Genomic DNA, 13,936 nt, shown 5'->3' on the forward strand with positions numbered 1-13,936 from the left:
TGCCCTGAGTGCATGGGTCCCTTTCAGGAAGGCCAGTTGAGCCGGTGGCTACTGAGGATTAGAGAGGGAAACTGAGTTCTTGGGTCTGGGTCCCAAGGTGTTGAGAACCCACTATGCCCTCCCCATCAGCCTGTGCACCTGCCACTCTAATTCAGAACAGCAGTGATGCCTGCTGCCCCTTGGGGGGACAGGCCTCAGGAATGCGATTCCCAAGTGCCCGCCCCTTTGTTTCCAGAGCTGTGATACAACTGAGTGAAACACTGGACTCCCAGAGGCCGTGTCCCCCAAGGCCTGGCTGCTGAGACACACTGCACATAGCAGACTCATTGAGAGATTGCTCCAGGCTGGCCCCTGCCCCAGCCAGTCCCGGGGTCATGGGGTTCACTGTGCTGCCCCTTACATGGGCCTGCAATTCACATGCGTAGCGACAAGTCTCAGGGACTCTGCAAGTCTGTGTCTCAGGGACCATGCAGGCTTCCATGTCTCAACAGACTGTGACCACAAGTTGAGAGTCACGTCGCTGCCAGGTAACCCAGGCAGTCACAGACTTGGCTTCACTTTCTGCCCACACCTGGGAGACAGGGATGTTGGCTAACCAGGTGAGGAAGATGCAAAACCCCACAAGCCCGGTGCCCCTGCTCCATGCTGGGCGGGGAAAGTCCTTAATTGGTAGAGTGTTGGCACACCTTGTTTAACCAGGCTTCCGGGATCGCAATGGAAAACTTTTAATGAGATTGGCAAGGCTGGGCATACGGAGCCTTGTTAGTGTCTCCCAATTAACAAGAGTTGCAACTTTATTTGTCCCTCTGAGACTGGGGATTAATTGGAGTCTTGGGGTGCTAGAGGAGGAAAGTTCTTGGGGATCAATCAGGACACTCCGAGCCAATGCACAGGAGACAGTCAGGAGGTTGCCATGGTGACCCTTGGCCGAGAATGTCTCAGGGCTGTGAAGTCACTTTTCTCCAAAGTCTATACCCAGTCAGCCAGCGGTTGCCAGCCTGTGCTTGGCAGAACAGATTACCCGCAATGGGATGAGCTTTTAGCAGCAAAAAGTTACCACTGTGCCACCTTAAAGGCGTGATGTTAATTCAGACTCACACATGCAGAAGGAAGTAGACTTATTTGTCATGCTTACAGAAAACAAATCTTCCCTTCCAAATACAATTGCTGTGTCATCTGCTGCCAGGCCTGTGGTGGACATCTGCTTCCCAGCTACATCCTGGGAACTTCTGCCTCTCACGGGGGCGGGGAGGGGAGGCAGTGCAAGTCCAGGCACAGGGTGGACAGTCCCCGGGACTGCTGAGGACTGTCCCTGACTTGGGATGCCTAATAGCCCCATCTACCAGATGAGAGGGAGAGCTTCAAACCCAGAGTAAATTAATAAAAGGAAGTAGTGCTTGATTTGAAATATTCAGGGCGAGTAGAGGATAACATAATAAATATGCAGACATCTAACACTTGGGTCGAAAAGGCATGTGTCTTCCCAGACTATATCCTTTCATTTAAGATGTATTTATTTTTATTGGAAAGTTAGATATACAGAGAGGAGGAGAGACAGAGACAAAGAGCTTCCATCTGATGACTCACTCCCCAAGTGGCCGCACTGGTCGGAGCTGAACTGATCCAAAGCCAGGAGCCAGGAGCTTTTTCCAGGTCTCCCACATGGATGCCGGGTCCCAAGGCTTTGGGCCATCCTTGACTGATTTTCCAGCCACAGCACCAACAATGATATGTGGAAACTGAAGGTAAAAAGATGCAAAAAGATATTCCAAGCTAATTGAAAGGGAAAATGCGCAGGTATAGCCATTCAGGCAATATAGGCTTTGATGTGAAAAGCATTAAAAGAGATGAAGGACACCATATATTGATCAAAGGATGCATTCAGCAAGAAGTCATGATAATAGATCTCTATGCACCAAATGCAGGGCACCTAGCTGTGTGAAACAAATACTAACAGAATTAAGGGGAGAAATAGACTCCTCTACAATGGCAGTGGGTACCCTAACAACCTTCTACCTCAATGGACAGATCAATGAGAGAGAAACTCAGCAAGCAAACAACAGAGCTCACCCAGACAGTAGAGCTAACTGCTATCTATAGAACCTTTCATCCTACAGACACAGAGTACACTTTTTTCATTAGTACATGAAACCTCTCCAGGATTGATCATATTATAGGCCACATTACAAGTCTTGGCAAATTTTAAAAAATAGAAAATATACCATGCGTCTTCCCAGGCCATTAGGAATTAAACTGGAGATCAACAAGTCAAAATATGCCCAGAATATATGTAAATACCTGGATATCGAATATGGGATCCCATCAAGGCAGTGTTAGGAGGAAAGTTTATTCCATTAGTACCCATGTCAAAAAACTACAAATGTACCAAGTAAGTGGGCCATATATCTGAAAGAGCTAGAAAAACAGCATCAAAATAATTCCACTGTGTGCTGATGGGCTGTTTGGTAAATATTTGGTCAAACATGTATTAACTTGGCTATAATTGCATTTAGAGCAAAGCATAAATAAAGCTGTGGAAATAGCCTGGGAATACTGTCTTTGGTTGCTTCAAGAATTTCTAGGGTGTTTTGAAGTACAATATGGTTAAAATAATTTTTATTACTTTAGAGAGGACAATCAATGTGAGAAAACAAATGAACTTTTTTGTGGGGATTATGGGTGATTGCGTTTTCCTAGTTTCACATCTTCCTTTATTCTTAAAGTTAGGCTGACATCTGGCTTTGTCAATCACGGTGTGTTTTATTTTCCTGATAATGCTGTGTAGTTTTTTCTATTGGTGCGCTGGTAAACTTTAAACTGTGTGCTAGCTGCAATAAATTATATGGACTGAGAAAAAAACAATTTCAAGGTTAGCAGGAAAAAAGAAAGAACCAAAATAAGGGAGGAAAGAAACCAAATACAGACAGGAACAACACCTAAGTTCACTGAATCAAAACTCTGGCTCTTTGAGAAAATTAACAAAATAGATTTCCTACCTCTCAACTAATCAAAAAAGGAGAGATAATATATGAATCAATAGAATCAGAGACAGGGGAAAAAAAAAGGAAATATAGCAACGGACACCTCAGACATACATAAAATTGTTAAGGAATATTTCAAGCTATTATATGATAACAAATTGGAAGACCTAGAAGAAACAGGTTTTTGGAAATATAAAATTTGCCAAAACTGAATTATGAGGAAATTAAAAATCTAAATGGGCCTATAGCCAGGATGGAGATTGAATTAATAATTAAATCCTCCCTAAGCAAAAAAAAGCTCTGGACCAAATGGCTTCATTTCAAAATTCTATCAAATAGTCCAGCAAGAACTTACACCAATCCTCCACAAACTGTGCAAAACAATAGGGAACAATCCTCCCAAACTCTTCCTATGAAGCCAATATCAGCTTAATCCCAAAGAGAGATAAAGATACAACAGAGAAAGAGAACTACACACCTATATCCCTGATGAACATAGATGCAAAAGTCTTCAACAAAACACAAACCAACAGGATCCAGCAATACATCAGACAAATCGTCCTTTCAGATCAGGTGGTTTTTATCCCTAACATGCAGGGGTGATCTATCATAGGCAAATCAATAAATATGACACACCACATGAACAAGTTGAATTATAAAACCATATGATTATCATAATAAATGGAGAGAAAGAATTAAGAAGAACATTCTATAACACAATCAAAGCAATATACGAAAAACCCAATGTCAGCATCATACTGAATGGGGAAAGACTATACAAGGATGCTCACGTTCACGCTGCTTCTCAACACAGTACTGGAAGTCCTTGCTATAACTGCTAGACAAGAGAAAGAAATGAAAGGATTGGAAAAGAGAGATTACAACTACAGTTGCTCAAGGGTGACATGATTCTATGTATAGGAGAACCAAAAGACTCAATCAAGAGACTATAGGAACTCATAAGGGACTTTGACAGGACAGAGTACAAAATCAATGAACACAAATTGATGGCACCAGTCAGTAATATATACAAATACTTCATGGTTGAGAAAGAACTTGTGAACAGTCTTCCTTAAAACAGAAGGGCCTCTGAAAAAAGAGAAGAACCTTAAATGCCTTGAAATAAATCAACCAAATATGTGAAAGACACATATGATGAAAATTGCAAATCAGTTTAAAAAAAGAAAGAAGTGGAAGAAGGCATTAAATTATGAGGAAATTTACCATGTTCCTGAATTGATAAAATCAACATCTTCAAAGCATCCATATTACTAAAAGTAATGTACAGACTCAACTGATTCCAATCAAAATTTACATTCTCAGAATTAGAAAAGAACATGCAAAAGCTCACTGAGAAACACAACAGGCATGAATAGTCAAAGCTATCCTGAAGAATAAGAGTATATCTGGAGCAATCACAAGGCAGTGGTAATCAAAACAGCCTGGTTCTTGCACAGAAACAAAGATCAGTGGAAAAATCTGCACACTAAACATCAGAGAGCGGACTAACATCCACAATTTACAAAGAGCTTCAGAAACACAACCACAGAAACGCAAACAGCTCTGTGAAGACATGCACAGAGGAAATGAGCAAGTATTTTTCAAAAGAACAAATTCAAATGGTTAATACACATTTGAAAAATGCTCAGGTCCCCTAGGTAACAGGGAAATACAAATAGAAATCACATTGAGGTTCTGTTTGACTGCAGTGAGAATGGGCTACATTTGGAGATCTTCCAGTAACACCTGCACAAGGATGTTGGGAGAAAGGAACCCTTCCTCCACTGTTGGTGGGATTGTAGATTTATTCAGCCACTATGGAATTCAGAATGGAGAGAGCTAAGATAACTGAGAATTCATCTACTGTATGATGCAGCTCTCCCACTTCTGGGAATATATCCAACGGAATTGAAACCTGCATATGAAAACGTGGCCCGCAACCATTTATTTATAAGAGCACAATCCACAATAGCAAAGACATGGAAATAACCCAGATGCACATGGAAAAAGGAGTGGATAAAGACACTGGTACATTTGCTCTATGCAATACTACTCAGCCCTTAAAAAGAATGAAAAGCTATTACTTCCCAACTGGAGTCCATTATGCTCAGAGAAACAAGCCAATCACAAAAGGACAAATTCCACATTTTCTCTCTGATACAAAGCAACCTTCATACAAAATACAAGCTCACTAGGTATACAGGTAAGCATGTATACATGTTTCCTGTTGTCAAGGTGTATTTAACAAGTTTCCTTGGGAGTTCTCCATTTATTTAGTAGTGGAGATGCATATAGGAACGTATCTTCACTTCTCAGTATGCGAGCCTCCATTTTAAGTTCATCTATGAAATCTTCCATCCACAATATGGCCACAATAGCTAGAGCATGACCAAGTGGAAGCCAGGGTCCAGGGGATTTGCTGTGTCTCCCCTGGGAGTCACAACAGCCCAAGGATCTGAGCTGCGTTTCACTGGCTTCCCAGGAGCATTAGCAAGGTGCTGCTTTGAAAGGGGAACAGCTGGGACTTGAACCAGGGCCCATACGGGCTGTTGGCATCATGGCAGCAGCTTAACTCACTGCCGTAACACCAGACCCTTATTTCTCATCTTTAAATCCAGTTATTTGCGATGTATTTTTTTATTATTTAACAGTGAGTTGTCTATATTCCGTATGTGGTTTTGAATATTAATCTCTTATCCCATGCATCACCTATAAGATATAGGCATTGATTTTTCCCAGATCTTATTTTTAAGCACAGGACATATGCTTATCTGTGTCTTTGACTTTATTTGGTAAATATTTCCCTGTCTTTAGTGCACCAATCTTTCATCTTCTTAGGTGCATTAATTATGAAATATTTGTGTGGTTGCTGTAAGTGTAACATTTTGTGTCGCTCATTTTAAGGTGTAGAAGTGTTGCTGAGTTTTACCCACCAGCTGTGTATCCTCAACACCCTAACAGCTCTGGTGGCGTCTATAAAGTAAGATCACATCATCAGGAGACAGAACAAAATTCTTTCCTACTTGGATTTTCGTCTTAGTTTTAGATTTTTTTAAAGCTCGTTTTTCTTACCTAGTTGCTCTGTGCTAACTCAGGAATCGGTTTCTCTTTTTTACCCAGTTCTCTGAAGTGCTGACTTGGAGTTTGTTTGCTGTTTGTTTTTGTATTTATCATTGTATTTTATCTATGAACTGCTTTTGTTGAATCATGTGGGTTTTGACGTGTGAATGTGTATTCAGACTCATTCCCTGTCCAGATGACGCATGACAGAAAGTCTGTTATCAAAGCCTGCCTCCTGCTGCAATTGTGCACACCCCCTCTAGCTGTCCTGATCTATTCTCATTTGCTTTATAATCTAGTGTGAGAACTGGCTTGAACATCATCCCTGAAGTACCCCATCATTGACTGGGTACTATTTTAGGTATCTGCTTCGCCTTCCCAAGGCTCCCAAATTTCACACTGTTCTGGTTGCCCACCAATCCACTGTAACCTCATGGCACTGTATCTGACATCCCTCTTCACCAACCCTTCACAGTCCCTCCCACTAATCCCTGTCCACCTGCCAACCCTGTGGCTCTGACAATCCCATCCATCAATCCCTCGCACCCTGTAATGCCCACCCCCACCACAAAGCAGGCACACTCTGGTGTGTGTCTCTCTTCTCCCTTGGCATGGCTCTCCCTTCCCCTCCCCTTGCAGCCACCAGGTCAGAACACATTCCCCTTGTCTCTCCCTCCTTCTGCCTCTGCTCTTGTCCTTACCCTGCTGGAATAATAGGACCTCCTAGGTGCCCCACTGCATCTGATATTTCAGCTTATTGCAGCAAACTTATCCTGAAAAGAAGACCTGGTTCCACGTAAAAGCTAACATCTAGGGGTTACAGCATTGGGAGCAAATGAATTCCAAATTGTTCCATCATCTTGAGGAATTATCCCAGCCTTCAATATGCAATGATCACTTTTGCCTCGATGTCGACTTTGTTGCACATACGACTTGCACTCTCCTGTGCATCTTCTGCCTTCCGTTTGCATGGAGAACCTTTGTTCAGCCCTTAGATTTCTCTTTTTTCCTTTATTCAATTTTGTCGATATGGGGCTTCTCCCCCTGCCCCTTCCTTCCTCCCTCTCCCTTCCTCCCTACCTCATTGTCTCCTGTATTTTATAATAATACAGTCCTTCAGCCACATGACATTGTAAATGGATTTTCCGTTGTCTTAGCGCTCTCCATTCTGAATTTCAGTGGCTGAATAAATCTACAATCCCACCAACAGTGGAGGAAGGGTTCCTTTCTCCCAACATCCTCGTGCAGATGTTATTAGAAGATCTCCAAATGTAGCCCATTCTCACTGGAGTTAGGTAGCAAAAATAAATTGAGTATGATTTTAAAAGCAACTAAAGATCTAAGGATTAAAGAAGGGCTACTGCAAAGCTGCTTTTGTTCTGTCCTTTAATGTGTTTCACATGTGAACATACTGTATGTGTATGAGAGAAAATCTATTAAAAGCTTTTAATTATCTAGAATGTTTTTAAATCATTGACACATTTGTGCTTGAGTTTGCTGGTCAAACAAGACACTCTCGTAGTTAGATGTTCATTGCTCCCTAAAATATCCAATTTAACTTCCACAGTGCTTTAGAAAAATTCAAAACTCAAAAAGTAACCATGGGGTTGGCACAATGGCTCCACAGATGATTAACCCTCTGCCTATGAGCACCAGCATCCCACATGGGCACCAGTTCTCATCCCGACTACTCCACTTCCCATCCAGCTCCCTGCTAGTGGTCTGGGGAAACAGTAGAGGATGCCTGAAGCCTTCAGACCCTGTTCCCATGTGGGAACCCTGGAAGAAGCCACTAACTCCTGGCTTCAGAGTTTGTCAGCTCCAACTATTGCAATCATCTGGGGAGTAAGACAGCAGATGGAAGATCTTTCTCCCTGTCACCTCTTCTCTTTATAAAATTTTACATTCCAAGAAAAATAAATAAATATTTTAAAAATACTGTTTATCTAATACTTTAATCTCTTGTGTAACTCATGTATTATTTCTCTAGGTAAATGTAAAAGATAAATGTTTCCCATACATGTACTCTTGTCTTAAAATCCACAGAAGACATTGCACATTTAAGTCATCCCTTAGCTAGTTCTGATCATCTATGAACAAATAAGTTGCAACATCTGTGGTTAATTTTGTTTTGCTTTGTTTACTTTGCTTTAAGCTGATGTCTATTTCTTACCATTTGGTGGCCTTCTATAACCAGGACAAGTAAGGTTCACATTTGTCTCTGCTGAAGTACCCCAACACCTGAGTCTGCTTACCCGGCATGGAACCAGTCATTGCCGTGTGGGTGGTGGAAGGACGGAGGTACTCATTAGCCAAAATTTGACGCCAGAGAGCAGGAGGTTGTCACTGAAGCCCCAGGTTTCTTGAGGAGTCAGCATCTGGTATGTGGTTGACAGGCATGTGGTCAGCCCATGTGGGGGACTCTGGTTGGTCTGTCACATGCTTGTGGCCGCCCTGGACAGGTCAGTGAGATCTTTGGCCCCTACAGGCTTCCCATGGGCTGCTGTCGCATGGGGTTTTTTTAGGGCCTGGAGTTTCTGTGAAAAAGCCCCAGCCTCAGGTCAGGATCTGACACTGGAACCAAATCCTGGTAACACCCAGGCAGAACCCAGATTCTTATGTGTTCCATTATCCCAAGAGATCTTTGCTGCCTTCTGTGAAAAGGCCATGATCCAGCTGGCCCTGTAAGCTTCTCATCACTGGTCAACTGGAGCCAATGCAGCCATCGTGAATTCCCCTACGTCCACGGAAAGCCTGGAATTATGCACCGACTGCTTAACTCCTTGCTCCATTCTTTGCAATAAACAGCAATTTCCTTCAACCTCCCCATGTCAGTGATTGATTTTGTGTGTGTTGGGTGAGCAGTCCCAGTTTGGGGATTCAACAGCAGAATCTCCCGCCAGTTCAAGGAGTTGCTCAGCAACAGCATTAATCTGGAGGCAGCCAATGTCCCCAGATCTCCAGAAGTGCCATGTCAGGAGCCATTTTGTGCAGTAGGGCATAGGCTGAGTGACAGCAGGAATGGTAAGTTAACGCACGCACTACTTCAGGAGTGACTAGATGCTGTTTTCACAGAACCAGACACTGAGACTGGAGCGACAACAGTGAGCTGTGCAAGTGCTAAACTAGGAGCAAAATCACTTCCAGCTTAGTACATTGCACCGATGCTCCAGAAAAATCAGTTTTACAGGTTTCACCCTAAGTAGGTCTGGGTGGCCCACAGACCTAATGGCCAGTAAATGTCCGCATGATCAGCACCACTGACAATCCAGAAGTGGAAAAAGACAACGTAGTGGCCACAGCACGGGATCATGGCAGGTGGAGAGTGCTGAGCCAGAGGCTGGGGCAACGGAGGGAATTTGTGGCAGAAGTCTAACACAAGAGCCCAGGCCTGAAGTTCAGTAGAAGTGGCACAAGCTACTCAGCCATTAAAACTAATGAAATTCTATCATTTGCAACCAAATGGTCCCGACTAAGTCAATCCCAAAAGGACAAATACCATATGCTCTCTCTGATATAAGGCAGCATTAATGCAAATTATAAGATCAATAACCCTTTCAATACGGTTTTGTTGCAACCAATGGGTTTTGATATTGTTTTATTTCCATTTGTTCCAAATAGCTTTTTCCCCCTCTGATTAAATTCTTCACTGATTCATAGATTACACAGTGGCATAATTTTCTCCAAGAAGTTGCTGTGGTGTTGTAATTTTTTATTTTTCTTCCCGTTGTTGATTTTGTTTTGTGGCTTCTCATTTAAGGGGCTGTATGGTAACTGTGAAATAGAGACTATCACATCCCAGTTTTGAAGATACAATGCAGTATTTATCTCTACTTCCAAATCAAAGATGAATTCCCAATGAAACTGTTGGATGTATCTTGGCAGTTGTATGCTGGACTGTCTGCCATTGTCTGTGCCAGCATTGTCAGAGCACACTTAAATAACAGAATGATGGATTTATGACTGCTTATGAAGTGCTACATATTGTAATAAAATGGGAAGAGGGTACTTGGGGAAGGGGTAGGGGAAATCCCAGAGCTTATGGAATTGTATCATAAAATTAAAAATAAAATAGAGGGGGAAAAAGGAAAAACCCACATCTTGGTGGCCTTTACACTGGCAAGCAATCAAGCAAGGGAACAGAATCTGCAATAAGGTTAGAGCCACGATGAGCAATGCTGTAGTTATAGTTGCAGTTTAACTTGTTGGAAATTGATACTATTTTTCTTGGGGCTCAGTCCCAAGGCCCTGGTTCCTTCTAAAAGGGGGTGTCAGTCTAACCTAACCAGGGATCTGTGCATATGCTTACCCTGTCACAAGTACATGTAGAAATCCAACATAGTGGGCCCAGCGCGGTGGCGCAGTGGTTAAGGTCCTCGCTGGTTCTAATCCCGGCGGCCCCGCTTCCCTTCCAGCTCCCTGCTTGTGGCTTGGGAAAGCAGTCGAGGACGGCCCAAAGCTTTGGGACCCTGCACCCACGCGGGAGACCCAGAAGAGGCTCCTGGCTTCGGATCGGCATAGCATCGGCCGTTGCGCTCACTTGGGGAGTGAATCATCGGACGGAAGATCTTCCTCTCTGTCTCTCCTGTCTGTATATCCTTCTTTCCAATAAAAAATAAAATAAATCTTAAAAAAAAAAAAAAGAAATCCAACATAGCATGTTAGACGGAAGACTTCCAGAGCTGGTTGATGGTGATGGCAGCAAGAGATTATAAGCATGCTCATTAACAGGCATAACTCAGAAATCATTCCACTGTGGGGTGGGTGTTGTGATGCAGTGGGGGTAAGATGCCACTTGCTATCTGTGTGTCATGTCAGAATGCTGGGGTTTGTGTCCAGACTCTGCTTCTGATCCAGTTCCTGACTAATGCTCACCCTGGGAGGCAGAGACAATGACTCAAGTACTTGGTCCCTGCACCCACATGGGAGACCCCTGTGGAGCTCCTGGCTCCTGCCTTCAGCCTCGCCCAGCCCTGGCATCTGTGGCAGGTCTGTCATACCCAGGTTCCTTGTGCACCTCCATTAGCCTATGCACCTTTGCTCAACTCTGCAGGAAACAGTAAACAAAGTGTCAGGTCGGCTGGTGTCCCAGAGTTCATGGAAACATTACAGAGACAGCTTCCTCATGGAGAGTTCCTCAAGGTCAGGACTCTCGACTCCCCTCGGAACCCAGCTTCCACTTGACCCACCATCTTTAGCGGTCCTAAGGTTTGTGCAGGTGTGTGGCTCATCCTTTTAAAGCAGGAGAACTCATTTGGTCAGTTTTGTGTGTGCTGTGTTGCTTCCTTCAGGCACTAGTTATTATGGACAATCTTAAATTTTTCTGCCCCCTTTGTCAGTGTTAAGACACCCCAGGACACAGAAACATTCAAAGCACTTATTTTTTGGTGAGTTGAATAGATGATAAGGTTTCCTAGCCAACTGATCACTCCATGCCATGTCATCCAGCTATTTTAAAATTCCCCTGAGCGGGCACAGTTCTAAAGAATTGAGATCAGACACGATGTGGAAGCCTAGTGCCTAAATTCCTCACCCAGCATGTGCAAAGGATCCCGTATAGCCACCAGTTCATATCCTGGCTGCTCCACTTCCCTTCCAGCACTCTGTTTGTGACCTGGGAAAGCAGTCGAGGATGGCCCAATGCCATGGACACTGCAACCACGTGGGAGACCTGGAAGAAGCTCTGGCTTCAAATTGGTTCAGCTCTGGACATTATGGCCTTATGGGGAGTGAACCAGCAGATAGAAAATCTTTCTCTTGATATCTCCTCTTCCCAATAAAAATAAATAAATGTTTTTAAAAACTGAGGAGTACATCCTTGGAGACTTCCCCCCACTGCACAAATGGATCACTGGACTCAGAACTCCAACCACGGTGAAATTGACAGAATCTGTGGCCTGACTGTTGAGTGTGTATCTCAGAACTGGTTATCCACCGAGGCCTGTGCAGTGGATGGCATGCCCAGAGGACATGCAAACCAGTTCATTCAGGCATGCAGATGATGTCTAGAACAATGGAGGGCAGGAAAAAAGTGGACAGTTCTTTCCGTCAAGCTATGACACCTAGTATATGGGAGAACTGAGACTCAAGGTATGTCAACAAACGGACCTGGGAGGGATTTATTCAACCTTGAAGCAATAAAATCAACAGCATTTCAGAACTACTAAAATAACTTAAGTGGTGTCCTCTGAACATGCGAACATCGGACTCTGAGATGACATGAGGTATCTGTGCCCCACTCCTGTGTATCAATGTGCTGGGCTTTCTGAGACCAGAACTCTCACATTCCCCCACACTTCCCAGGCAGAAAGAAAAAAGAGACAATGGAGAAAGTGGTCTCATCCAGTTTCTCCCATTTCTTGACATTTCCCATTCATTAATGATCCACGTGGGCATGTATCCCTCTCATGTATGTAATTACCATAAATAACAAAATGAACTTATTATTTAAACAAAAGAATTGAGGTCAGCAGAAAAAGCTGCATCACAGTTTGCTCAGCCAAGTTAAGTTGTACAGAATAGACCTATCTAAAAATGCAACTTCAGGTTAAACAGAAAACCTGGAAGAGACAATTACATTCATACTTCACCTAGTCCATGCTCTGTCCTTTCCTTCGACAAGTGCAAGAAAGTGTCTTGTCAAACAAAACTTAACTTATTGTAACTCACTAATTCCCTCCAGAACTCCAGCACACAGCAGGCAGGAAATGACCACAACGCCAGTTGTACTCTCATTCACCGCAGGCTTGGACATGCACCACTCACTCATCAGGTACCCTGGGTCCCCAACAGATTCGGTGCTTGAGTTCAACAGTTCAGGCCCGAGCTGACCTCCACCTCCACATAGAATCCAATGAATGACCAAGGCATAGGTCTCCGTGGAGTGGGACACTGGGGATCAATTAGAAGGGAGAGAGGAGTGTCTAGAGGTGAGGCGATGGGGCTCTGCACTCAAAATACAGCAGCCCACGCCTCAGACTCCACAGCAGAGCCCGAGGCAGCTGAGGGTGACTGCCCCGCTTTCACAGGACAAGCTGATGCAGATTTGTGCCAGCTCTCCGCATGCACAGAAGAGAAAGAATTCAAAGATGCAGGGAAGATGTTTTCTGATCTTAGAAGTGAGTGTGGTTAGGAAGGAATTTATTGAGACTTCTAGAAATATCCTCTTTCTGACTCTATTCAGTCCAGGAATTCTAAGTGCTGTAAAGAAGTTTGACTTGATGATGGCCTATTGATCTCTGATGCTTCATGTGGTCCCCACTTTGGCGGTAGCTCTGGAAACACAGTGTGACACAGAGAATTTCAACAAAATGTCGTTGGGTTATCAGAAGGAAGCATGACTGCTACATCGGCTTCCTCTCCCCACACATCACTGCAGCCCTGCAGACTGGTGAGTTCTGGAACAACACTAACTTCTGATGCCTCAGTTTCTCTCATCAAGGGAGTTATGAGACAGGAACCACACTCAATGCGCAGTTCCATGAGAAAGCAGAAAGTCAAGAATGACTTCCAAGTGGAGACGTAGTGTATGCACCCACTGTCCCGTGGTGGGACTGAGTCCCTCTGCAGAGTCAAGAGGCCTCACCCATGGTTAAGATGGGGAAGGGACAAGCAGGGTGACACGTGGGGGTCCAGCCATGTGTGAGTGTGCCAACCTCACTCAGCACTGTCCTGAGGTGCTGCTGCACGTGGCAGAGGCTCAGGCAACTTGCCCATATTCCTGAGCTCACAGGAGCAGCTTTTCAGAGTGTGGATAAACTTTCAGTTCCATACAATAAATCAGGATTCTGCATGTGCTGTGCTCATGTGTAGTGCTCCTGATTTCTTCTGCATTCTTTCACTCTTAACTCCTTATAAGATTCAGCAATATGCCTTCAGAATGACTAGGACAGTTA

This window comes from Ochotona curzoniae, unplaced genomic scaffold (genome assembly GCF_017591425.1).
Source record: "Ochotona curzoniae isolate NIBS_2020 unplaced genomic scaffold, NIBS_Ocur_1.0 contig_1, whole genome shotgun sequence".
Taxonomy (NCBI): Eukaryota; Metazoa; Chordata; class Mammalia; order Lagomorpha; family Ochotonidae; genus Ochotona; species Ochotona curzoniae.